Consider the following 26,769-nt stretch of genomic DNA (forward strand, 5'->3'; position numbering starts at 1 on the left):
TAAATACAGGGAAGCTACTTTTTATAGGAATTATTTTTATACCTTTCTTATATCAAGAATCATGTATTATATCTTTTCATAGATGAATAATTTCCATAATGTATTAATAAAATGTGTACTGGAACCTACTTATTTTATAAAAAGTAACTCTACATGTACAAAATTATAAATATGCATATTCTTTTTAAACTTTTTAGAAAGCTCTATATAGATTATAATTTTATACGTGTTATTTTATTTTAGATTTTAACAACGATATCTGTTTTGGATTGTTAAAGATCATAAATATGGAAAATATGGAAACCTATAAAGGTAAGCTAATATCGGATCTGATAAAATTGCAACTACGATTCCTCAACTACCTACAAGTATATAAGAAATTCTTGCGAAAAAGATCAACATTAGCAACCGGAACCATAATAATTATCCTATCAATCCTGTATGGCATGAAGAAATTAGTCATGCTTCTGAAACCATTAAAGGTACCAGGAGAAAAAGATAGCCCATGGTAAACGCAGAGGCTCCAGTTGTTAGTTGCATTACGAAAGCAATATATTCAAGTGGAGTTAATAAGCAACCGTACAGAAGTTGGCAAGACCTAATACCAGCCTAAATATACACGTCGGCATGGAAGTTTAGGAGGGGTCTTGAAAAGGCTGTGCGAATTAAAAGAAAGCAACAAAGCCTACTAATCTGCCTGCAAGAATTAAAAAGATATACTTCATACTGCAGCAAAGTCGAATCTACCCACCTTTTATCGATTTCTTATACATTTTACATCCTCATCTTTTCTTGTTTTTTTCTAACGTTTATGGTCTGCTTAATGTGTTGGAACATCAGCAAGACTTTCGTGATCAATAGCGATATCAACATCACATCGTTACTCGTTCATTCTTAGAGGATATATGCGTGAAATTTAATTCTTTAACAGTTCTCTTAATTGAAAAACTATCCAATTATTAAGTATACGCATATACCTGTGTCTATGAAAATGTATCATCGACAGACTACATATTTTTATACAATTTCATATTTTTATTAACGTAACTAAAAAAATGGAACTTATATAAAGGTTTATTTTACTCATTAAATCTTACAACATATACCACACCTTGAACATTTTTTATATTTCTGCATATTATGTGGATTTTTCAGGTATATTTTTGCAGCTTTAATTTAATATTCCCACAAATATATGAGATGGTATTAACGCGTTAGTTTATTAAAGAGACGAGTAAAAATGTAATAGTCAGTGTATATTAAAATCACTTTAAATATAAGTAGAGATAGTATATGTCAGTCATAACTGTCGCTCACTCAACTCTACCGTATAACTCGCTATAATAATTCGCTATGATGATCGCTATACCGACTCGCTATGCTGCTCTAAAGACTCTCCTTCCTAAAGAGGATGTTCGTCTATTTATATCGGCCAGTGGACTTACAAAAAGTTCAAATGTGATTCTGGTTGACGATTATTCATAACGGCGATAATGTTTTTTGTACGGAGTTCGTTTATTTTTGAACTTCATAAATCAAGACAGCGTTGACACTCTAAGGCACAGTTCGATGACTCATGTGGCGCTACATATATAAAAATCCGCAGGCTGGTTATCAATGATCATTTTCATGACATAATATTACCTAAAATGTAAAATTCGTATTCTTTCTTTACTCCGTCACAAAGATCGAAAGATTTTCTCGTTCTACAAATTCTACAATGCCAATCTCTTATTCGATTATCAAAGAAAGTTCAAGTGATTCTTTGTTCAAATATAGGCAAGACCCGACCGATGCTTCTGAATAGAGCTAATAGAATTAGCTCCTGAAAATATTTATTTTTACGGAATTACCTTAAGAGAGGGGCTGCATACTTCGACGCACGATCGAAGCACGAGAGGAAAGGAAGTATGATCAAAGCTCATGAGGGTCAGGTCATCGTAACAGTTAATCCGCCGATAAAAGAATCTAAAAATGCTCGGGATACGCGGCAAGGAAAACGAGATCACAGGACGAATCCCCAGAATCCAAACGAACGTATCGAGTTTTCGTAGGCTCCTAGGAAAATATTATCACAGTAGTGGTAGAAGAAGGGGAGGCGGCGCAATTTCCAAGCGAGGAACATTTTTACGGCGACGCGACGTCTCGACCTCATCCCCGTCCATTTTTCCTCGGGAATCTCCCCGTTCCCTTCCACAGATACCCTTAGGTCGACTAACTTTGCCTCGTTTGGAGCCCATTCTTTCCCATTCACCTCTCTGTCGTTTTCTCTCGAGGACAATCCACGGTGTCCTGGGGTCTCACGCCTCGGCATTGACCGCTACCATTCACTGCTTCATTCTCTTCCTTCGACAGCGACTCTTTGTCACCCCTCTCAGAGATACGGAGCGCATCGGAGGGGGAAAGAGTGTCGGAGAAACCGTGAAAAATAAAGGAAGCCGAGTTTGCGGTGGAAAAATGAGAGAGATGGCTCGAGCCGCGGAATTATGGACCGTGGAGACGGGCTTCTCTGCGGTATTCTATTGAAATCACGCAGAATACTGCTGCGATTCGAGCTATTCTTGCTGTCGATGCTACAGCCACTTTGCCGAAATCACGCCCTCCTTTTCACAATGACATCAAGATTTATCGAAAACCTGGTGGTTCCGTATCGTGATTTTTGCGCTCGTGTTTCCATTCTTCCCTTCCTGCGATTCTTCCAAACACAATACTTAGACCTGATTGTGTTTTATTAAATCGACTTACCGTCGTTATTATCAGTGAATGCTGAAAATCAAGCTGCTATAGCGTTGTATGTTGAAGTATCTTTTAACCAGAAGGACCAAACAATAAGAAATTATAGATAACAAGCAATAGTTCCTCATCGATAATATCGCATCTGATATAAAATATATAATGTAATCTGTATAGAAATGAAAAATATACGTAGAAATTTTTCTTAATGTTAATGTCTAATTGTTAAATATCAAACAGATCAGTTTGAACAAATTCAAGCAAATCGTGTTCTGCTAAACATTGAAAAGAAAGATTGACATATTCCAAAATTGAAATTTTCCAATAAAAGCTACGAATATATCTTAATACTTATGATCGACAGTATAGATATATAATTTTCAAATAATTCTTTAATGGTAAAAGTATTTCGTTATTTTATTTATTTTATATGTTATTGTATTACTTTCGAATAAGATGTAAGACTTATTTTAGATATACCGTATTTTATAGTTATAATTTACATAACCCTAATCATCAATCTTGGCTACCATGTCAGACTTAACTAATAGCAATATTGAACGAAAAAAGTTATGCAAACAGCTTAATGTAGCGTGAAAGACAAGAATAGAACAACGAGTTAATATTTATGAATAGTCAGACATTTCTAATTGAGAAAGGATATCTGTATTATTCAAAATACTCCAGTCATCCCATCGGTGATAAAACTCATCATCCCAGTGATTAAACTCGAATGCAACAGCACTTAGTCACTCTACTTCAGACAATCGATTTACGATACTGTTCCTACCAATTGTGAAAGTATAAATGATAAAATTAGCATCTGTTAAAATATCGTGATCTGAAATTTGAATCAAAGGTGGCAGTTTTCGATGTCATTATTTAAATCGATAAAATTGTATTATTACCTATATTTATTGTCGCAAATATCATTTTTAGAGTTCACAATGCTTTGTAAAAATTAAAACTATAATTGTAATTCTTTGTAACTTCTGAAATGAAATCACGACATTAAGTAATATGTATATTTCTTTTATTTCCAATTACATTGTAAATACATTCACATGTATTGAAGGATAAAACGCTTCGATGTCCGTCATAAATCATGATCATGATATCTCGTCTTTAAAAAAACTTCCAATGTGTCTTTAGTATGTATTTCATAATTTAGCTTGCAGATTTGTGCCAACATCATAATATCAGAATATGAGAAAATTCATATTTCAACAGACACATTTTCATTTAAATTTCATAGTCCATCAGCGAATATCATAGGACAACATTCAGTACAAGATTCAAATACTTAAACAGAAAATAAAAGATTAAACAGACAAATAAAATTCGTGTACTTTGTGAGAGTTTCACATTTTTAATCAATTGTTGTTGTAACCAAAGAAAAATGTTATCTCTAAAACTGTAAAACATAAAGTTATGTACCTTTTTCATTCACAAAAGTAAAGAAACTATAAAATTTGAGAAACTTAAATAATTTAGCAGCCAGAAAAACCAGTTTTATAAATATCACTCATGTTTTGCCTAAATATGAAGGTTCTTTGTAAAAGTTTATTCGTAAACATAATGCTAAAAAAGAAACAACTGCAGTTATGTTTTTTTTTTATATAGTATCTACTGCACATATGTGTTAACGATAATAGTGAGAATTGAAAATATTATGAGGATAAGATTTTGTTATATAACGTCATGTCTTTCTTTCGTAGAGGTTCTTTGATCTGAAATTTAGAACGAGACTCTTTATATTTGAGCCAGTCCAAAAAGATGTATTTAACATTAATTTGACAATTGCAAATATTACAAGTTGTTGAGTTAGATTTAAAAATTAGGTGTGCACATATAAATGTAATGTAGCCAATTCTAAATCGCCGTTTTAAATTAACCAACCACCTAATCGTTCTAAATTATTTCTTGATTTACAAAGGTCCGATCATTATTGACAAATTACAATTATTGTTTTTAATCAATCCAGAATATTCATTCTACGCCACTGGTGCCACGTTCGTTGTCATAAAAAGCACGTGCTCGATTTTCAGTTGGAACGAGGGAGAGAAGCGAATTCCGTGAGTAAAGCCGTAGTATATTTGTGTGGTATTCAGCGAGTGGATCCAAAGAGAGGCTCCGACAATTACGAGTACCTGGACGAGCAGCCTGTTGCTCCTCCCGGCGTACTCTGCGCGAGTATATACCGGACAGGTTTCGGCGGCGTAATTATTAATATAAGAGAGAGAGAATGCTCAAGGTGGTCCCGCTGCTAGAAGGGCACGGGGCAGCTTTTTTTAATCGAGTCCTCGCGTGTAGGATCGTCCACGCCTGCATACACGCGTGCACGCACACGCGCGTGCGACGCGCCGCGCCGAGCCGGGTGCGATACGCGACGTATCATAATTACTGGAGGACCAATTAATGGGTGACTGGACGTCCTCGGTAATTTCGACAGGAAGCGATTTGTCAATTACTTATCTAATCCCGTCCATTTCTGCCTGTTTAGTCTATCTACTTTTTTACCTTGGCGAAACATGATTATTCTTTCTGTGTCGTTTAGTTTCTGGAATCCAAAGAATCGTATAGGTATTTCAGTTCGGTGAAAAATTCGATGCACCGAAAGGAAAAGAAACTATACTTTGTGGGGGATTAATTGAAATATAAATACTTTTGATTCGAAATAATTATACACTCTTTGCTTCATAACGTATTTCACACTAAACAAGAGATTGTAATAATAAAGTCAACAGGTCCTTTAATGTATCTTTTGTGAGAAATACGAATATTTGTGTTATTCTCATTACAAAATAATTAAATAATAATATTTATAATTAGCGATAATAATATTTTTATTTGAAAATTAGTTAATGATCGTCAAATATGAATACAGGGGTAGTTAGACTTTTTAACAATTCTAGGTAAGTAGATTTATCAAATAAAAATTGAATATATATAATATTGCTAGAATCGTGATTAGCAGTGAAATTTACATAAATACAGTAGTTAATATAAACCTATACAACTGACAAGTTATCACAGGTACGATTTTTAATAATTTACCAATCAGTATCTTACATTTTGAAATGTGAGGAAAAAATGGTCCACATCTATATACTGACACTAAATTAATTAGAAGTCCTGAATTTTACCTTCATTTAAATATATGAACTACCGTAACGTAAAATTTGCATATAATTTATTGCCAGGCATAAAATACAAACATATTATACAGTAACAATGTAATTTGTATTTTTTATATTAGCGTTTACATAATTTCTTTAAGCAAATGCTACATTATTAACACTCATAGCGCCATGTATATAATGTTACATACGTGCATGTAAAATAGACGAATAGAATATGAAATTGACCTCCCCAAACCAACGATTAAGATTAAGAGAATTAATTACTACGTTCGCACCAAGTCGTATAAAAGTTCTATATAACTGGCAATTAAGGAATACATGTTTAAACGAGACGACACCAAAAAGATATTCAGTTATCTGCTGGCAAGAACGAAATTAGAAATTCAAATTGATGTCCAATGAGCGTCCTCGGTGGTCGATATATATAAAAGACGAAGAATAGAGAGGTGAGATAATATTCTTTGAAACGTTTCTCGAAGGAACACAGTGAATTTGCCGAATACGAGTCAGATAACATTGCAAGATCTAACCGACGGTTTGTGCATGCAATTTGTGCGAGTGGATTAACGTGTAAACTCACACGAGGGCCTGTGGATATGGTCGGAACGTGCGCGTGTTCATGAGTGCACGCATACTTTCCACGTAAAGGAGCCTACTGGCCCCGTGGCACACGAACCTACAAACCGAAGCCAGCGCTCCCGATCATTTTGAGTCTGACCAGAACAAACCGTCAAAAACCTGTAGCTCCCTTTTTCGTGGTTATACGTGTGCACGAGCGTATGCATTGCGAGAATAAACAATACCTCCGCTCTACTACCCAGCGATTCCATAACGAGCCTTCTGAAATATTCAGTGCATCGTAAGCGTCAGTCGAAAATTAAAAGTCGGTTCTGTACCAATCGTGCCGCCACGACGAATCGAAAGCAACGCTCTTCGTGCTTCGAACGATTCTCCCCTTTCATTTTTTTTTCTTTTTTTTTACTAACTGTTAAGAAGCGGATACCATTATACGCAGTTCGATGTAATTTCCGTATTTCAGCAGGTTCTCGTGAAAGTCAGTAATCTTGGCTGGTAAGAACATATCTTGAAATTTTCTTCATTCTTCGGACACCTTACAGAATTAATTCTTCATCGTGCACACGATGGATGCACGCTCGTAATGCACGGAACGACTATAATGTTCTTCACGATCGAGTGAAGTCAAGCTCGATGACACCGAGCTACACCTGTTCAACGATAAGTGTATGTGTGTACGCGTGTGCATACACTTAATTCGGGCAGGCTTTTTGCGCGACTTCTTCGAGTTTCAAGGAGCGCACGAGCGTGCGCGCACTCTCAAGGCCCATAGGCGCGCGCGCGGCTGACGAGTTGTCGATGCAGCGTGGTAACAGTTACCGAACATGGTATATACCGGTTCTTCATCGTTTTCACCGCGTTCCAGTGGCTTCAATGTAGCCACAAGGCGATATACAGGAGCCGTAGTACTCTCGGTACCGTTGTAATCGTTACAAGTAGGAGCAAGCGACTCGTTTCGAACCTGCCGCCAAGTACGGTAGCGTTTCCTCGATACTTTTTTGCAATCCCCCAGAGAATGCTGTAACGCGCGTGCCACTGTCCCTCTTCAGCGGCTACGCTTCTGGGTCGTCCAGGACCTTTCGTTTCACTCGTCTTTCTTGCGAGCATCGTCCCGCCGAAACGTTTCTCCAATAGACCTTATTATTCGGGGACGTTTACCCTCCACGCGGCACTTTCTTCCAAGTAAAAAAGTCGTGTAAAGGTGGACAAGTACTTTTTTGCCACGTAATTAAGGTCCTTTGAAAAGATTAGTTTATGCTTAGAGTCTTTGTTAATTCTGTGATGCAAATAATATGAGATAAAAGGTAAGGGACGATCGCGAAATATTTCATCTTATATAGAATAATGTAGTAAAATAAATTGATGTCATAATCGAACATGTATAAAAGGATATGTTTTAATTGCTGCATTATACGAGGAACATGTAGCAAAAAATAGTAATAATGTCAGAACTACAATAATATTAAGTTGAAATATTTTATAGATGCGATGCTATTAACTAGAAATATGAATTAGAAGTATCAATGAGGTGCTAAAATAAATTTATCGATTCTTACATCGTTTCGTGTTCCGATCACCGTGCGTTCTATATTGCCTACAAGAAGAATACTTTTCAATAATTGTTCTATATCATTATGTACGTTTCCAAAAATACATAAATGGTACTCCAGGAACAATGTACATGAAATTTGACATACATATTAATTTTCTTTAAATTTGATCCTTATATTACACCTTATATTCTTTAATAAGTTCTTGAAACGTTAGGTGTATTATTCTTAAATTTCGTTCACTAGATTAGGTTTCATTTATTAGATTTAAAAAAATCTTTTGTTACTTTGTGCGAGAAATATTTTAGTTCCTAGTAAAATTACATGTTTCGTTTTGAAAAATGAGCATTCGGTATACGAATGAATCCCAAAAAATTAATTGTTCGATTATATAACGTACGAAATTAGCATGCGATTAATCCGTTGATAAGCGCGATAAACCGCGACTGACCATGACGATAGTATACGCGCATGCGCAGTTGCTTACTCGCCACGCGACCGCCACGCTCGCTATCTTAAAATTTTATCTCACTTCCTCCTACTTTCGTTCTCACCAATTTTCTCTGTCCCCCTTCCGCTTGCTATCAAGAAATACCGATTAGTATCTCGGTTCATCTCCACCCTCTCGTAGAAAGAACATCTCTTCTTCCCTTCCTTTATTTTCTTTTATATTTTCTTAGCTCTCCTTCCCTTCCCTGTCTTCTTCTTGTTCTTCTTGATCTTCTTCCTCTTCCTCTTCTCCTTCTCTTCTCTCGGGCGCCGTCAGATTTACTCGCCTTCTCGAGTTGCTTCTTTCAGTCTCAAGCGCTTGTAGTAGGTACTTACTCGAGGCAACGTGCACTCACACTGCGTGGCTGCATTCTATTCATGTTGTCTTCTCTGTTGTTCTCTGCCAGTGATGGACTACGTGTGTACTAGAACGATTTACATAGTTTGAACTGTATTTATTGGCGGACGTTAAAAGATTTACATGCGTACGGTCGAGGGTAAATCGATGCTATTGAGTAACGTTTAAGTTTTGAAGTTCCGCAGATATAACGTATATTTATGAATCGTGCAGACGCAATGAGTGAAATAGGAAATGTTAGGTGGAAGAAAAAAAAGAACCATTACTTCCTGTTTTATTTTACGTTCTTCCCTCGATTTATTAGATTTTTATTATGATCGTTCGATTATTTTAATTTTAGAATCTTAAGTTTCAGAAATATTGAAAGTAAGATAACTAGATTTATATATTTAGATAGTATCGAATAATTTCGAGAACAATTTAATAATAACAAATGCTACTAAATCGTACAGACATAAAGTTGCAATAGAAACAATGAAAGAATTATACAATCCCACTGAAAGAGAAACAACTCTAAAGCATTTTGTATAACATCACACATATGACTTTATCAGCAGCATGAAAAATTATATTAGACAAGATAGAAGATAAGAAAAATATAAAAGGATCATCGAGAGAAAAGTACCTTTTAATTCACCATTTAGCTCTTAATAGCAGTTATTTGTTGCTAACATAAACACTTTTCAAATTGCTATTTCTCAAGTAACATTAGAAAATTTCCTACAAAATTTTTTTTTATTCGGCATTTCGCCTAAAATGCGAAATAAAATGAAGGCCAAGGCAACACAAACAAGTAGTATCATGGAATCCATTGGAACGTCAGACAATGAACGAACGCGGTGAGTTTGAAACGTTTCGAGGGCGATCGGTGGCCATCGCTAGAGCGACGACGGGAGCGGGAGCGGCAGCAACTTCTCGGGTTCCCACCGAACCCGGGTTCTTCGTCTCTGTCTGACCCGCCGCGTGGCTGATCCTTTTCTCCAACGATGAGCCGGTGTATCGTGAAACGCGCTCCCGAGGCGGCTGCCTTTTATTTTCTCGGCGTGCGTGCACCCTCCGTTCAGCGACTGAAACACTGTTGCCTCGTGAAAATAAACGAGCTGGAGGTGGAATCGGCACTAAGAGAAGCTACAGAAAAACAAAATAGACGAAGACATACACGTAACTCATTTCGCGCAACGCCCCCTTTCGCGTACCTTCCACAAACTGACCGCAAACAAAAACGATTTAATAATAATTTAATCAGCGACATAATTCGCGACAACCGATTACTATTGCTGTTCGCGTATCGAACTTCCATTTTATTTATTCCATTTATTTATCTGTTTTGTTTAAGTCACCTTCGTTTAACTCAATCAAATTAGTGAGATTAGTAGAATACCGCTAATAAAAGCCATTGGTATTCGCGTAATCTAGTTTCAAGAGGATATCCAATGGAAGATAATAAGGAAGTACTTACTTAGTTACGTATACATATGCTCGTATGCATGTATGTACATAAAATGTTAACTATAATAATTTCAATAGAAATATTATGTACACGATCGAAATATGACTGAATATACGGTTGGAGAAAAGTTCAGTTGGTTTAGAGCTTCGATGTCAGTAAGTACGAAACTGGAAATAACATTTGAAGACAACGTTACCTAGCAACTGCTACTTCCTTTCAAATCAACGAATAATTAAAAGGATGACTTCATTTGAAACTCGAAAACATATTTCAATTCAAGTAAATGACCATTGCTCTTTCGATCTATTTTCTTATGGAGAATCTTACCCTGCTTGATTGTGTTATACTTCACGGAACACTCTAATTATTCCTATAGTATGATGTTTCACTCTGTTGCATTTTGTTATTTAATATATAATATATTTGCGAATGTCGTACAGTTTTCGCAAAACTTTTGTGCACTGAACGAAATTAGTTAAATTATTGATATTCCTTGTGAAATTAATAAAAATAATAAAACGTATGCGAAGATGCGTTATATAAGGTTCTGATATATGTATGAACGCGTTTCTAACGTATTTAATTTAGTAAAAATTCTAATTAAAATAACTAGTTTAAATTCGTTAAAGATGTTGTAGCGATATTTAGATCGTAATCAACAAAAAGATCTCCGAACCATGAAAGTATAGACATTTTTAAAATGACTCTTTATGATAACCTACATGTGTGTATTATGCATTCATTATTTACGCGAGTAAGATAAAATACATGAAATGACAGTGGTATTCTCGGAATAAGACGCCTTTATGAAGACTGTTCTGCACAACAATCACCTGTCTCCGAAGAATACCGCTGCATTCAGCCCCTATTTTCAGGATGATCATGTACCTTTCAATTGCCAATTGAATTATTGTCGCGTGATGAAAATAAGTTGGCGTTGAAATAAGCGGGAAAGTAGTTATGCATAAGGAAAGTAAAGTTAACTTCGTCTTTTTTGAAATTCAACCTCGAAAGTTAAAAAAGGAAATACATACATTCATATTATTACATACGTTATATATGTAAATTGGTATAATTTAGAAATATAAGAAAATATTGAAATTGACATATTGTAAATAACATAAAATACATAAATATTACGTTGAATATAACTGTGGAAAGTATGTACATTATATTCACATAATTTCTTAAGCTTTCCAATAATTTCGTTTTTCAACTTAATATCCACTTTCACTATGCAATTTATATTTTATGTTTTATTCTGAATATAATTTATGTATTTACTGAATTGATAATGCAATTACTAATACACTATAAATATAGTAATCCTTTAATTAAGTTTTAGTAAATAATTTATGTTTCAAGTAATCCTTTTCTTATAACACGTTCTTCATCGTGCAAGAATTAAAATTCTACTAAATTATCAATAGCCATTAATGAAATGTCAGAAAATAATTGTAGATTTAACATTCATGAATGGGAATTCTGTATTCAAGTTACAAAAATTGCAGGGAATATCTAATTAGTTTTTTATTAGTTATTTTATGAAAAATACAAAAATGAATATACTGTTGTTACAGTAAAAATTTGCTGTAAAATTTCATAAGATTATTTGATATCGTTGATTAAATAGTACATGCTTGGAAATTGTTGAATTACATAAATAAATAACAATGTTTATTCATTCTTAAAAGTGTATTTCATTTGACACTCTTGCGTAAATGAAATTAATTTTAAATGAAAAATACAAAATTACGCTATTACTATAATTAATAGTTATTCATCTATATCAATGAGTTATTGTTATCGTATCAGTCAATCACGTGTAATACATTAAATACATATGTAACCGGTAAAAAATTGAGTTCACTAAAGCATCGAAAATTTCTTGTCATTGTAGAAGATTACGCAATGGTAGTTCTTATTTTTTTTAGTACAATTCTCTTATTGCTCCAGGAATGAGAAAGGAAAAGATAAAAAAAACCGGGTCCTGCCTGCAGGCGATTTCACCGATACTTTTCGAAAGAGCTTTCGCGAACAGCGAATGGATATTTATCAATCGATCGGTAATTTGGATCGATGATCACGGAACTTTGTGTTCTGTACGGGAAGAATATGTAAGCAAAGTTATGACGTATATTAAAAGGCACTTTCCAAATTGTTTATGGCGATGTATGCAGGAATTCATTAATCCTTTCCAGGAAATTCTTGCTTTTGAAATATATTCTTTTATTTATATTTTCAATAATTAATGGTACTATATAAATGTCTCTGCATCGACAAAATGTTACCATTATGTCTTGTCTTATTATAAATTATCAAATAATGTAATAAATGTAAAGTATACAGTTACGTTGGTATATTTGGATATATTTAATAAGATAGAAAACATTTTTATTTTTATTTCTATATTTAAACTAGTGAATACTTCTGTCATTTACTGTGACTATAAATTTATTTATATTTGTAGGTTCGTATTCAGTAGTTTTGCGGATATTATCAAAGAAGTAAGGAAAATAAGATAAGTGTGCCCATCCAAGCGATTCACGCGACATTATACATTTATAATTATTGGACAATTAATGAAGAAAATATAAGTCTCCTAAACAAAATAATACACAAACAAAAATAATTATTAAATGTCTCTTAACATTAAAATAACTGAAGGAAGGCCTTATCGAGAAGAGATATTTATTATGCAACACTCTAATACTACGATATTTTATTTGTTTTGATCAATTTTTCTTTAATATTATTTTAACGTCAAATAAAGGCTAAGGCATTTCTATATATTTCTATATCGACTACCGAAACATTCAACAACATTAAAATAGTAAAAATAATACAAATAATCGCCGCAATATAATACATATGGTGGAACATTTATAATTTCTAGTAGAGTAATAAAAGAATTCGAACTTCAAAAGTCGTAACAATACAAGTCAGTTATATTATATCATGTACTTCCAATACTTGATACAAAATACGCAAAAGCCATAGAAATAAGTTTTCTAACTATATTGCGGAGTACATTTGAAAGATTCACTATATGATTTTCTTTGTAATAAATGTACAACTAACAAACTATAATTCCACGTTAAAACAGCTTAGAAGACAACTTCATTAGCTGAAAGTCTAAGTAGTTAGTCCAAGATAATAAATGCCCAAATAATTGAGTTTTCATGAAAAATGAAAGGTTACTGAATCTTTCTGGAAGTTACTGAATCTTCTGGAGGATTTATTTATGGAATGCCGTAGGTAGACGCGTATTGTAACCTGCATGGAAAATGCACCGAATTTTATTTAAGGATTACATATTAAAATAACTAAAACCTGTATAAGAGGTACCACAAAATTGTGATATAGAAAATATTTAAAAATTTGAACAGAATAGTACCCAAAACTAACTTGTTCAGAAATATTTACATGTACAAATATTCTCTGCCACATTGAAGTATCTTTCTTTAATATTTGTACTATCTATAATTTGTATCTTTTTTTCCTGGCCATAAGAATGTATAGTTAACTAGGCATGAAAAATATATTTCTTATTCTACTTTCAGTTTAAATTTTGCTAAAATATCTCTACAGAAAACGTTGAAATCGTGAAAATACTGGAATTCCAAAATTTATACGTGATTGGAGTGTATTAATTTTAAGATATAAATTTAAATATGTTTGATTAATTATTTATATAATTGTTTCAATTTTACACGTTGAATTTTATTTACATAGAAAATACCAGATAACGTCATTGGGAAATAAACTTTCCTTACCGTATTTCATTCATAAATATTTAAAACGAACTACATATGCCTAATTTATTGTATCATAAAAAATTTTAATTGTATTATATAAATATACATAGTGTCGCATGCGTCATAGTGAAACTTACACAAGTGTTCTGAATTTCGAAGATGTATATTAATTATTTTGGCACTATCATAAACATTAACTGGCGAAATTTGGAAAACCGTGAGCGTCGTTCGCAAGCTGAAACACGCAGCCATACAATTACGTATTGGAATTGGCGAGCGGTGTTCGTAAGAAACGAGATGGAAAGTGAACTTCTGTTGAGACAACCGGCCAAATAATAATATTCTACTTATACGAATAAGTGGTTTGAAGGAGAATACACAACGAGACAAGGTTGTCGCCCCAGTTGATTGAATTTTCGGCAGCAGCCGAAGGATCGATTTTGCGGCATAATTTGTAATGAGCCGTAGTCACGTTTTCGGGAGAGACGGGCGAGTTGGCGTCGTCGATGCAATTCCGCGCGAGAGTGTCCACTTGTTTTTACCAGCAGGACCAGGCAGGCCTGTTCGCTGGATGGTGTATCATTATGGATTCGCGTGCGCTGCCCCCCGGTCATTCTCGTCTCATCTTGAGCAGGTTTTCCTCTTCTTCTATCCGCCAGAACCGCCACCCTACCTCGTCACTTCCTGTGCGAGCGTGTGCGTGCGCGCACGCGTACACGGACCGACGAATCTCCTCTTTTTTCGCCGCTCACGGAGAATTGACCTAACGTCCACCGAGAATCCAGTCAGGTATCAAACACCATCTGATCATACGAGAACTTTGCAAACCCATTCAAGAACGGGCCACCATGTCACACTTTCGTTTGGAATACCGTAAAATGAGGTGAATAGTAATAGTTGATACATTTTACACACATTACATATAGAAGTAAATCATTTATTAAAAGTTATTTGACAAATACCATCTTTAGAAAATCTTTATACAAAATTTGTAATAAAGTTGGATGAGGATATTTTATTTGATCTTTAGGCATATAGGTAGTATAGTTATTTATTTCATACATCTTGTATACTTAACAAGCTTTGTATGCTTTGTTAAGAATATGCAAAAACGTATTGTATAAAGCATGATACAATAAAAAATATATTAATATAGGCTTACAACACTTATAAAATTCAATATTATTTACTATAAACTGCAAGTACACACGTGTGTGTACACATATCGCGTATGTTACCAAATAATTGTTATTAACCAATTCGCTATAATTGTTAAATAATATCAAAAAAATGAATGAGTTAATAATACGTATTATAGGAAATAGTAAAAAATATACTTACTACAATTCAGAAAATATTTCATATTCTTTGCACATTTTAGTATATTTATATATTTCTGCATATGTTCATACGTAAGCTGTGAATACTTACACATTTCAAATATATTAAAATGTAAAATACGTGAAATGTGAAAATACTCACAGTTTAATTAGCTATTCTTATATCTTTTTTAGATAAAACAAAATTGCACATTTCTATATCAAAACCAAGGGGACAAATTTACGCTGAACATGAATTTTGTTTATATCAGCAGTTGAAGGTTTTACTGTAAACTGAAAAACCGTAACAGCAAGTGCAGTTCTTGAGAACCAAAATTGCGAATACCGGTTTTATCATCAAAAAGAGTGATGAGAGTTTCTATAATTGATTTGTAAAAATCAGTACATTTTCGATATCATAAAATGTGTACAATCATTGCTAGGTTTTTGCAAGACTAAATTCACCTAAAAACTTCAAACGAAGATAAAAACATTGAACACTGATATATTCTTTCACCGAAATTACTTTCTGCAATGATTTCATGATCTTTGGTTCTCTGTTGGATAAAGTTCCATTTTCGAAGTGAAAAAATATTTTTTCCCAAAACATTCCATAAGATATGTTAATAGACCTAATAGCTATTTTTGTTGTATTTTATTTAATTTCTAAATGCAAAGATAAATTAGAAAAGGGATGGTATTAAAACCTAATAAAATTAAAATTAAAACATAACAGAGTCAGCCAAAAATCAGGTTTTGGCATCCACAGTGCAATTTTGTTTTTTAATTGATATATGTATATGAATAAATTGTATAGGAAAAATTATTTTTTGTAGAAAAGAAATTTGTTCACACTTCGCATTTTACATTTTGGACGAATAAATGAATTTACAATGAACGAATAACGCGAGAGGTAATTATCGAAATTAGATCCATCGATGCATTTTCTTTTAAATATTTTTTCACTTTCCACGCATTCAATTCGTCATATTGTAATGACAAATGCGATACGCAAGATATAACCTATAACGAAGCTTTTAACACTAAATAGAAACCGATATGTTTATTGTGATGAATTTAATTTCCTTTCCATTTACTGCTGGTGAATTTCAGATGAACTGTGCGATAATAATCAGGAACGTGTAACGCGAGAAGCAATTACTGAAAGTAGATCGACGAAACGGCTTGTTTCAAATAATTACACCATCTCTGGTAGAATGTTATTTCTTGGTTCGTGTATTCGACCTCGACCATTCAAGGTGTTATGTGAATTTCGATGTAGCTTTTAATCAACTTTCCGTAATTTGACTCCTAATGAGATCTTGTTGTCAATTTTTTAAGTATACATAGTTTGAGTATATATAAAGTATTGAAAGTAATACACGTATTAAATTTTCGTTTCTCTCATTCTTTCTTTTTTTGAAATAAGATGTAACTTTATATATGTGCGAATAACATGATATAACTACCTATAATTATCGGAGGGAAATGAAGGATCAAATCGTTTGTTTTATGTAACCACTTTTCCCCTCTTTCTTCTTTTATTGAACCTAAAAGGAAACAAACTCCTCAAGAAGAATTATTTTAGCTTTATATTAGCTTTTGCATTAATTCTTACATTATAATTTACTATTTCTCAACATACATGAGGTTTTGAACTCCAATTGTAGAAAATTTCAAAGAAATTACATCACTTAAGAAACCGGTAACTATACATGAAAACACGTTTCAATATCTGGTTCATAAAGTAAAAAGCTCGTGTTCACTGGCGTGTACAGTTTATGTTCCCTTAAATTTTTTAATAGATTAATCCTATGGGTATTAAACAAAAAACGTTACATTTTGCATCACTTATAATTTCAATACGTAAAGAAGATGCAAGAAAATATTGGAACGATCTTATCAGCAATTAATGCATAGGCACCATTATATTCCAATAGAAAATTCATCTCTGTGCTTTAATTCCTTGTACTATTATTATTGCTCCAAATCAAATTTAAATCTGAACATATTTTCAAAAAATGAGATCTATTAAATTTTGACTGAAAGATTGTAAGAAGATTCGAAGAAAAAGAATCCATAACACGACTTATCGTAAAAAGAAAAAATGATTTTATCTGAATCCGCAAATAATACGTTCTTTCTGAAAAGAGTGGGATCGGCGGAGAAACAGCGGGCGCAAGGTATCAAATTCAAAAGGCTCGTTTGGATAGAAAATAATGGAGGCTGTTCCATTCTTTTATGTAGCTTTATTTATTAAATTCACCGTTGTGTCCTTCTCTGGCTAGACGAAAATCACGACGATTGGTTGATCCTTTTTCAACCGGAGATCTTCAACTTCGATAAATCCTGTATGATCTACGGAATCGTCGATCTTCCTTTACAGTTTACAGACTACTTTCTGTTTCTGTCGTTGATTCAAAACTTAATCTCTCCGAAAGTTTGTGGATCAATCTTAGAAATGATCGATCATTTAATCGTGGCTGTTATCAAAGTATCGTATTGTTGCTCCTGATATATTTGTAACTACTTATTCAAATATACGAGTATGTATATGTCTTAGTCCGTATCAGTACTAGCAAATTATACATGCTTAAATATTTATATCGTAATTTTGTCCACTTGCTTCCTCTGTTGATTTATTATTTACAATTTAGCATAAAATGTATTCCTTAACTGTGAATCTTCATGCATTTATGCGAAATTTAAAAATATAGCAATATACAGAACGTATATATTATTCAAAAGCGCATAAAATATCCAAAGCATAGTAGATATTCGTTATAGTTTTTAACAAATAAAACAAGTCTATTTAAGTTCGATTTCTTTAATTGTCATCTGTAATTCATCTTATTTTGAAATTTAATCGATTCAACTATATCGTAACAAAACAGTTTGAATGAATGTAGGAGTCTGGTTTTGTCAACATAAAATTAATATATTATTATGTAAATAATATAAGTTGTTAATATAAAATTTGTTACTTTGCATAAAGGCGGAAAAGAATCTAACAAAGTGTCTGCCGTTAATTAATTTATACGTCAACGAAAACTGATACAAATAACATGTGCGAGTATACACTTAGTAACAGTCTGAGTAGCGGAATTAATCTTGAGAAACAATAGAAGAACAATGTGGAAGACAAATTTTCCTTTCCATTCGCTGGCAGCCCTCAAATAGCGCTATACTCCGGTAGGAAGCACATGAACATAGCGAAGATCCCTTTCAGTGATAAATCGAACACACTTTCAGTATGTACGCTGAGGAAAGATGAGTGTAGGCCCAACCAATAGGGTTCCAACAACACCATCTTGATAATAATACCCTGCTGTTAAACAATTTAACAACGAATTTGTCTTCGGGGAACATACTGGTCAGCTAGCCACTATTTTTCAATTGTTAGCTAGTGTCTAGTTTTTCTAACGAAAATAATGTTAAAAGAAAGAACTTCCTTGTAAAAAATGTAAATTAGTCAATTTGTGTTTTATTAGTAATCGTTCTGTTATTTTTTTATTTATTATATTATTTTGAGCATTATTTAAAGTAATACGAATTTTATCTGACATTGTTTTATTGCAACATTTTGATAAAGTTATTATTGTAGAATTAATTAAAACTAAGTATTGCAAAGTAAGTAAAACTTTCATACCTTTCTGTCAATAGTATTGAAATGTGTTTTGTTATTAAATATTTGTATTAAATATACGTTTAATTTGTCTCCGATACTATAGTAAAATGTATTATCTAAATGTTTGGCACGTGGCATTATAGTTTCAGTTCGCGATTATTAGATGTATTTTATTATCATATTTTAAAGAACATCTAATAAGTTACTACAAATTTTGATAATATAAACTGTATATTTTATTTTAAAATTAGATTAAAATTTATTATATTCGAGGTAAATTTCGTATTCATGTGTGGAAATAGAACAATCCTAAATCAACATTCATGTTTGAGGGAATTGAAATGTGTATTGATATATCTATACTTAGTACAGCATTTGTATACATGTAGTTAATTTTTATTTATTCATAAGTTGTTTTAAACCACATATGGTTTATGTAGCAAATACAACATGCAGTAACTTTATGTTGTTTTTCCTGTATCTTGAAAAAATCTCCACTTGTGACCAAATGTTGTTCCAACATGGATAAAATATTTGTATAAGTGTTTGGTAAAGATATTTTGGAACATGCAAGAAGAAGCTGAAAGTTGCTTCTGTGAAGATGAGAAATATCATCTTCACTTTTGTTGTATTCGTTGATATGTTTAACTGAACCCATTTGTAATCAGAAGCATTCATGTCTTTGGGTTATCCTCAGATAAGGCCTCTTTGGTCACTAGCGGCCATCGTCACTGTCCTTAATGGAATTGATTTGTACATATATCCAAACAACTATATATTCGTGCCACTAAACCATATAAATTGGAAAAGAACAATGTTTAGTTTACAGAAACATCAGAGGCTCGACGGTTCGATTTATTTATAAGACGCATAATTGTATTAATTTTTTAATATTTTGTTAGAAAAATAAGAAGAGTATTAAATAACTTTATACTTTAAATAATATACTTTATATACTTTATATAATATATTTTATATAATAACTTAACCAAGACATTAAATAACTAAATAAATAAGTTGGAAACATTTCATTGATTTTGCATTTTGAGTTACTCACTAAGTAAATTGAAATAAATAATTGACATTGTTATTTTCTATTATTTCACGGGATTACTTAAACGGAATAAAAGATAAATAGATAATAAAATAAAGAATATAAAAACTTTCTGCTGAAAGCGTAATATACGTTATTAGTTAATATTATATAAGTATGTTAACAAATAAGCGAATACATCGATTCTGATCTCAAATATTGTGTAAAAATATTTACATTAAAAAATTCTAACATGAAAAATAGGTGTACAAAAGTGTACGCAACGCCTGCGATATAGGCGCGTCCATTTCTTTGGTGTGTAGCGGTACAATCATCATTCTGGCGTCGATAACTTTCTACAAGTTTGAAGCAAATGTTGCTCAAACCAGTTTTTATACGAAATAAAATTTATTATGATCAAGTGATATTATCGCTCTGTCTATATATCATCCTTCCTTTTCTTAACTCCCCAGTATCGTGATCTGTGACTGCATGTATTACAATTAACATAAGAGTATCGACATGGTTGCCTTATACACATAAAAGTTAGATGAAATGGCAATGTCTCGTATATAGCAGTGTGACATTATTAATTTAATAATCTGCCTGTTTATGTTATTAGTATTACTAGGTAAATTGTTTCAAAATAATAACCTAAAATTACTTTCAAAATTGGACGAAATATTGTCTCATAGAAGGCTAATGAATTGTGTAGAGTTATAATTTCTACGAATCTGACATTTAATCATCTGACATTTATCTGACTAAGATATAAAAATAATAGAAATTTATTACAAATGCAACAAACAGCTATTAATTTGATAATTTAGCGAAGTAAAACATTAGAAATATATTACGAACGCAATAAATAGCTATTAATTACGAAATATATAACAATACAATTACAAATTTGGTCATTAGGGTAGAAACAATAAAAAATTAATGACATTAACATGATTCAGAATATCAAAAATTCACTATGATGGAAGTTTTATAAATTAACACTACCTGGAAGTGCATATGGCAGAAATCATGGAGACCGCAAACAGGACATCGTATTAACAACAATAAGACAATGATAATAATGCAGCTTATTAAACGTAGAATATAGTAAAAGAAAAATTGTGTTAGTAAAGTAATTTCAACGACTTCTCGGGAAGGCCACAATTCCCCGAGGCATCTGCATATCGTGCAGGTCGCAAGAGCAATTCAAACGATTATTTCGGTGCCACGTGCCTCGGACCTCTTCGTCGTATGGTTGTTGCTCTTCGTCGGCCGTTCGTTCTCGTTATCGGACCGGTGGACAAGGATGGCTGGACTTCACACGTGATATGTGAAACAAGGACAAAAGTACGAGATGCACCTGTCTGTCGCGAAGGCAAGGTGCCAGGCCGAAGGCAACACTCGCTCGCGCCAACCGCGATAGCGAGCTAATGAGCCACAGCGAAACCGCTATACGTTTTCTGCCAGCACCGACTTATGTATGCGGCGTACTTTAGGCACCACGATGGATTGGCACACCATCGAGATAAAGACGGAAACCGCGAAAGTGATCCTCCAGTTTTATCTTTTTTAATTACGAGTGGCCAATGGGTAGGAGCGAACAAGAGGACCTGAGTTCGTTTTCTCGGTTTTTATCCATAATGGCTTAACAGCCAAACCTGCTATTAACTGAGGTAAGTTCTCACAATATTGGTCTTTAATTGTCCCGTGGACTGCCGCAATTATCGGGCAAACGTGCTGATTTAGGTAAATGCCGTGGACTAAAGAACGAATTAATGTTATTGGATTTTCGTTAATACGGCCGATTTTTAATTTCGAAGAATTTCATACCTTGACGCTTTAATACGATGAAGATATAAATTGCGAATTCCTGCGTATGCTCTTTTTAAATGTTTCCAATTGATTTTCATCCCTTTTTTTACATATTTCGAAACGAATATGAATTCGTAAAATCCATTGTGATTATGTATATAATGGATTTCTTGACTACTTAAGTAACATAAACCGGGTTTCGAAGCAACAACAGAGTTATATTATCTATAATTTATTTTAATTTGCGAGTTTTTAATTTTAGGCTTTATTATTACATCAAAAAGTTACTTTATTCAGTGCAAGTGTCTATCAGATATGTAGCTAGATAGCTATCAAATTTAATTCTTCATGATCATAGCCAATGCTTGTCCATCAATCATCATGATGCATTTGAATTATGTAACCTGTTTATTTCTCTCCGCTCGTTATCTTCTATCGTCGTTTATCTTATTATTAACGTTGACTGATTGAGAAATACGTCATGCTAACCTTTATTATGAATGATCTAGCGCAATAGGAAGGATTTAATTATAATGGGATGTAATGGCTCTAATATCACATCCTGCCATTTTCGGCAAATAACAAGCAGCTCATGTCATGAATCACCCCCCTATATAATGAAATTGCATAGCATTATATCTGAAGAAATGAGATTGCTTGTATTTTCAGGATAAACGCTGTTGTTGTTTCCCTGCATCCTAATTCCTTTATGCCTTTATGAGCTTATCATTATCTGTTATTTGACATGTTATATTACTATGACAACTTTTTAAATTAATAAAAGACTGCAATAATGTTTTACCAGATCTTTCATTCCGATCTTGTTTTATCAGATGTTTTGAGTCATTAATACATATTAGCGATTTTAGTATGGAGGCAGAATCGCATCCGTTGCAATTACATAACGTAAGAATCCTTAAAATGGAACCACTAAAAGACTCTTTGCATGTACCAGCTTACAGAGTCCATATGAAAACCAAATTACAACTTCGAAGGGATTATTTGACAGGGCTGCAATCTTGTTATAAAAATCGAACAGAAAGCAAGCCATTTAATTTTTTTAAAAAATCATTTTAAGGCAGTACAAACAATTAAAAATACCAGAACTGTCTACAGTTTTGTACCTTCATATCAATATAATTATCATTGTCGTGTCTCACTACACTGCTAGAGAAAAGTTCTTCCTCAAAAAATTTTGCATTACACACGTAATATATTCATAAAAAGTTTGTATAAGTGTTTAAATAGTTCTCTGAGACACTATATAATATTATGTTATATTAATTATTATATTGCAATATAATATACAGGTTGGTTGGTAACTGGTGGTATAAGCGGAAAAGGGGTTTCTACGCGAAAAAAGAAGTCGAAAATATAGAATACAAATTTTTCATTTGAGGCTTTGTTTTCGAGAAAATCGACTTTGAATTTTCGCTCGGTACGCGTGCACTTTATCATGTCTCGTTATAACGAATCTCACTGTAGATCGTTGTCTCGACGGAAAAATTAAAAAAAAAAAAAAAATTAAAAAAGAAGAATCACCCCCTTTCCGCTTGTACCACTAGTTACCAACCACTCTGTATAATATAATTATAATATTAACTATAAACGATTAAGTACAATTTCATATTGAAATACCTTCAATGAAATACCTTCCTCATTAAACTGACACCTTCATTTAACATCTTATCAAAATTAAGAGAGTCGAACATTTCTAAAAAATCTACTGCATCTGACTACAAATGACGAAACTTCGATCAGTTTTTATTGCCGGAAGTATGTATATTATTATATTATATGGTGCGAAACGATGGAATTAAGTCATCGGTATTAAATTCCTGCTGAAATCCCAGGCAATCATGCACGGCACGAGAGTACGAATTTACCTGTGCCGTAATAACAATCATCGACCTTAAGAAGCCGGTAAGTATGAACGCAGCCTGATATTGGGGTAATTCACAAGCGGATTGCTGTATCGAACAACGATTCCGTCTAACTTGAGCGTCTTTTCATACTTAGTGATTCAACTATTACAAATTAGTAAATTCTTTTGCGAGACAATACCGAATGTGGTAAAACGGGCGAAGTTTAGCAAGTAAACTTTGCAAATTACAAGTTACCTGATTGCCTTATTTGTCACGAAATCGTAAAAACTATCCGTACAATAGAAGTGTGTACTTGTTGCCTGTTAACTGTTAACTAGGAATTCAACACTAATTAATCCAAATATTAAAGATTAAATCTTCCTTAAAAATATCACTATGGTTTCTTTAATTTTTTTGGGAAGCTGAGATTTGCCGTTAATTACGACGGAACTCAAATGGGGTTGACACGAGAATAATGGGTCGACAAGAACGATCATCCATGAAAAAAGAAACCAATAGTGGAACGAGGAGGAAAGAGGAGGAAGAAAGAAGTTGGAGAAGCGACGGTTTTCATGAAGAGGTCGTACACCTGCTGTTCGCACGCCACCGACTTCGTTCTTCTTCCTTCTTTCTGTCTTATCCCACCCTTCATCTTCCTCTGTGCGTTCGCCCCGTGCACGTGCTACCACAGTCACTTTCGTCCATCCTTTCCTCCTTCCCGTAAGAGAAAAACCAAACAAGTGGTAGGAGATCCGGATTAATCTACGATGTCGCATCGTTTAGGGCAATAAACGAGTGGAACGAGTCGCCGTACACAACTGCTACTATGTTGACTCTGATTGAACTTAGAGTTCTTTCGGTGATGTTTCATTCACCTTAATTGACTCTTCGAAGATTAGCAGTGTCTCGGTCATCGGTTCAACTTCCCTTTTTACTTCGTTACTTGTTTTTCTCACAGTTAAGCGGGTCATTCAATTCGTTTTTACCTTAAAACACGCGAACATTTTTATGAACGAAATATTTTGGCATTTTTATGTTGTACAAAATGTACGTAATAAAATTTTGATACGAACAAAATATTCTGAATATTCGTAAATATGTTTCAAAATATTGTATGGTTTTATAATTATGCCAAAATGCAAGTAATTTCTGGTTAAGCAATTTTGAACAAATCTTTTTCTTTTATGGAAGAAGATACATATGAATTATTCATCTATTTAATATTCTTTCATTTGATAAATTTGTAAAAGGATGTATGTTAAACCAACTAATGTAATAATTAATTAATTGATTAAATATTTCACCATTGAACTTTCATACACGTGTTAAGAAGAGCGTACCAATATGTGATATAGTTATTGAATCTTTCGGGTATCCTGTAATCAATAACCGTCCAAGCAAAACCTATTATTAATAGATACTATAAACATAATCTTTTATAATAACGAAATATCAATTTTGATCACGTTTGTAGAGACTGGTGTCAGTGAAGGATGCGAGCGAGGAAGAAAGTAGAATGTTGCAAAGTAGGGAGCCGAACGATTAAAGAAAGGGAAGGAGAGGCAGGGCGCGTGCCGTGCTTATTAACTTTTTTCCTTTCTGACGTATATATTGGGTCTTTTTATTCGTTTGTCTCCTTTTATCAATGCTTTCGCAACGCTTTTTCGAAAGGAGAGAAGACAAGTTGGGTAAATTCGTTTTCTTGCAGGTCGACGCATCCGACCGTTGGAATTCTTGTTACAAGGACGTTTAATGAAAATTTATATTATCTTATAAAACGTATGTGTAGCAGTTGAAACGACTAAATGGTTTTGTTCGTTCAACCACGAACGTTCAGCAAACTTAATAAGATACGTTAATAATTCGATTTGTTTATTTTTGCTCCGTTTCTTTTTATGGGATGTACGGTTGATTGTATACAAGTGTTTTCTGTTCTTACGTAAACTTTCTACCTTGCACTGCTTCACCAGAGAAATTCACTTCTATCTGAAGCAAAAATTTCACCTTCTCCTGTTTTATGACGGTTACGTTATACATTAAAGTTTATGTTTCTCGTCTCACCTTGTAATAGGTATTCTACGTTCTACATTTTACATTACGTGTTTCATACAGCGTTAAATAATTGCAGAGTTTCGACCGGTATTCCGTGCACTCAATACTTTTTTTATGAATCCATATTCATATATTTCGATATAGCACATGTTAAAACCGCACGCATTTATGTCCGTATGACTTAACAGTTATGCTTCTCCATTGAAGTATCTCTAAATAGAAAAAGTAGAAATTCGTACTGCATAGTTATCACCTTCGGAACTCAACGATGTTTTATCTTTTTTCTAATGACTTCACTGGATTCCACAATTTTTGCAGTTTTTATGTAGTCATGCTTTATATAGCACGCGTGAAAGAGATATTAAGCCTTGTACTCTACTGTGCAGTGAAACTTCTACAGTGAAACATTTTGCAACCAAGAATCGTGTTTCGAAAAGAAAAACGTTACAAATGTTTATAAATTTATTTATACAGTTTCCTTGTTCGCTTTTCCATTTCGTGTTAATTACTGCTTCCTCGGTTTATATTATATTGTAAGATTATGGTATTTTTTCATACCGCTTATTTTTTAAGTTTTCTTTTTTTTATAAATATATAATTTTTTTAAATTAACGGAAAACGGAAACGAAAACGGGAAACGGAATTTATATTGAAAATTCTTGGAAATATTCAAACTTTGAAAAAATCTGCGACAGCGTAAATAGTAAAAATAAAATATTAATAAAATAGGACTGCTCGCTTTGCTATATTGTATTTACTTTCTCGCGTTGCCCACCATGTTTATCATTATTCGCAGTGTACACGCTTATTTTTCTTCATTTAGTTCGGTTCTTTCAGCGGGTAGTTGTCTCTCTCTCCGTTCCTCTGCTTTTCCTACTCTGTGTACGTACGTGCGCGCGCGCCTGCGGACTTTTTTCATGTTTTTATGCACTGCTCGTTTTTCCCTTCCGAAATATAATTGGCGGTGCGATGCACCTGTCTTCCCCTCTCTCTCAACCCC

Source organism: Bombus impatiens, unplaced genomic scaffold, assembly GCF_000188095.3.
Source record: "Bombus impatiens unplaced genomic scaffold, BIMP_2.2 scf_0396, whole genome shotgun sequence".
NCBI lineage: Eukaryota > Metazoa > Arthropoda > Insecta > Hymenoptera > Apidae > Bombus > Bombus impatiens.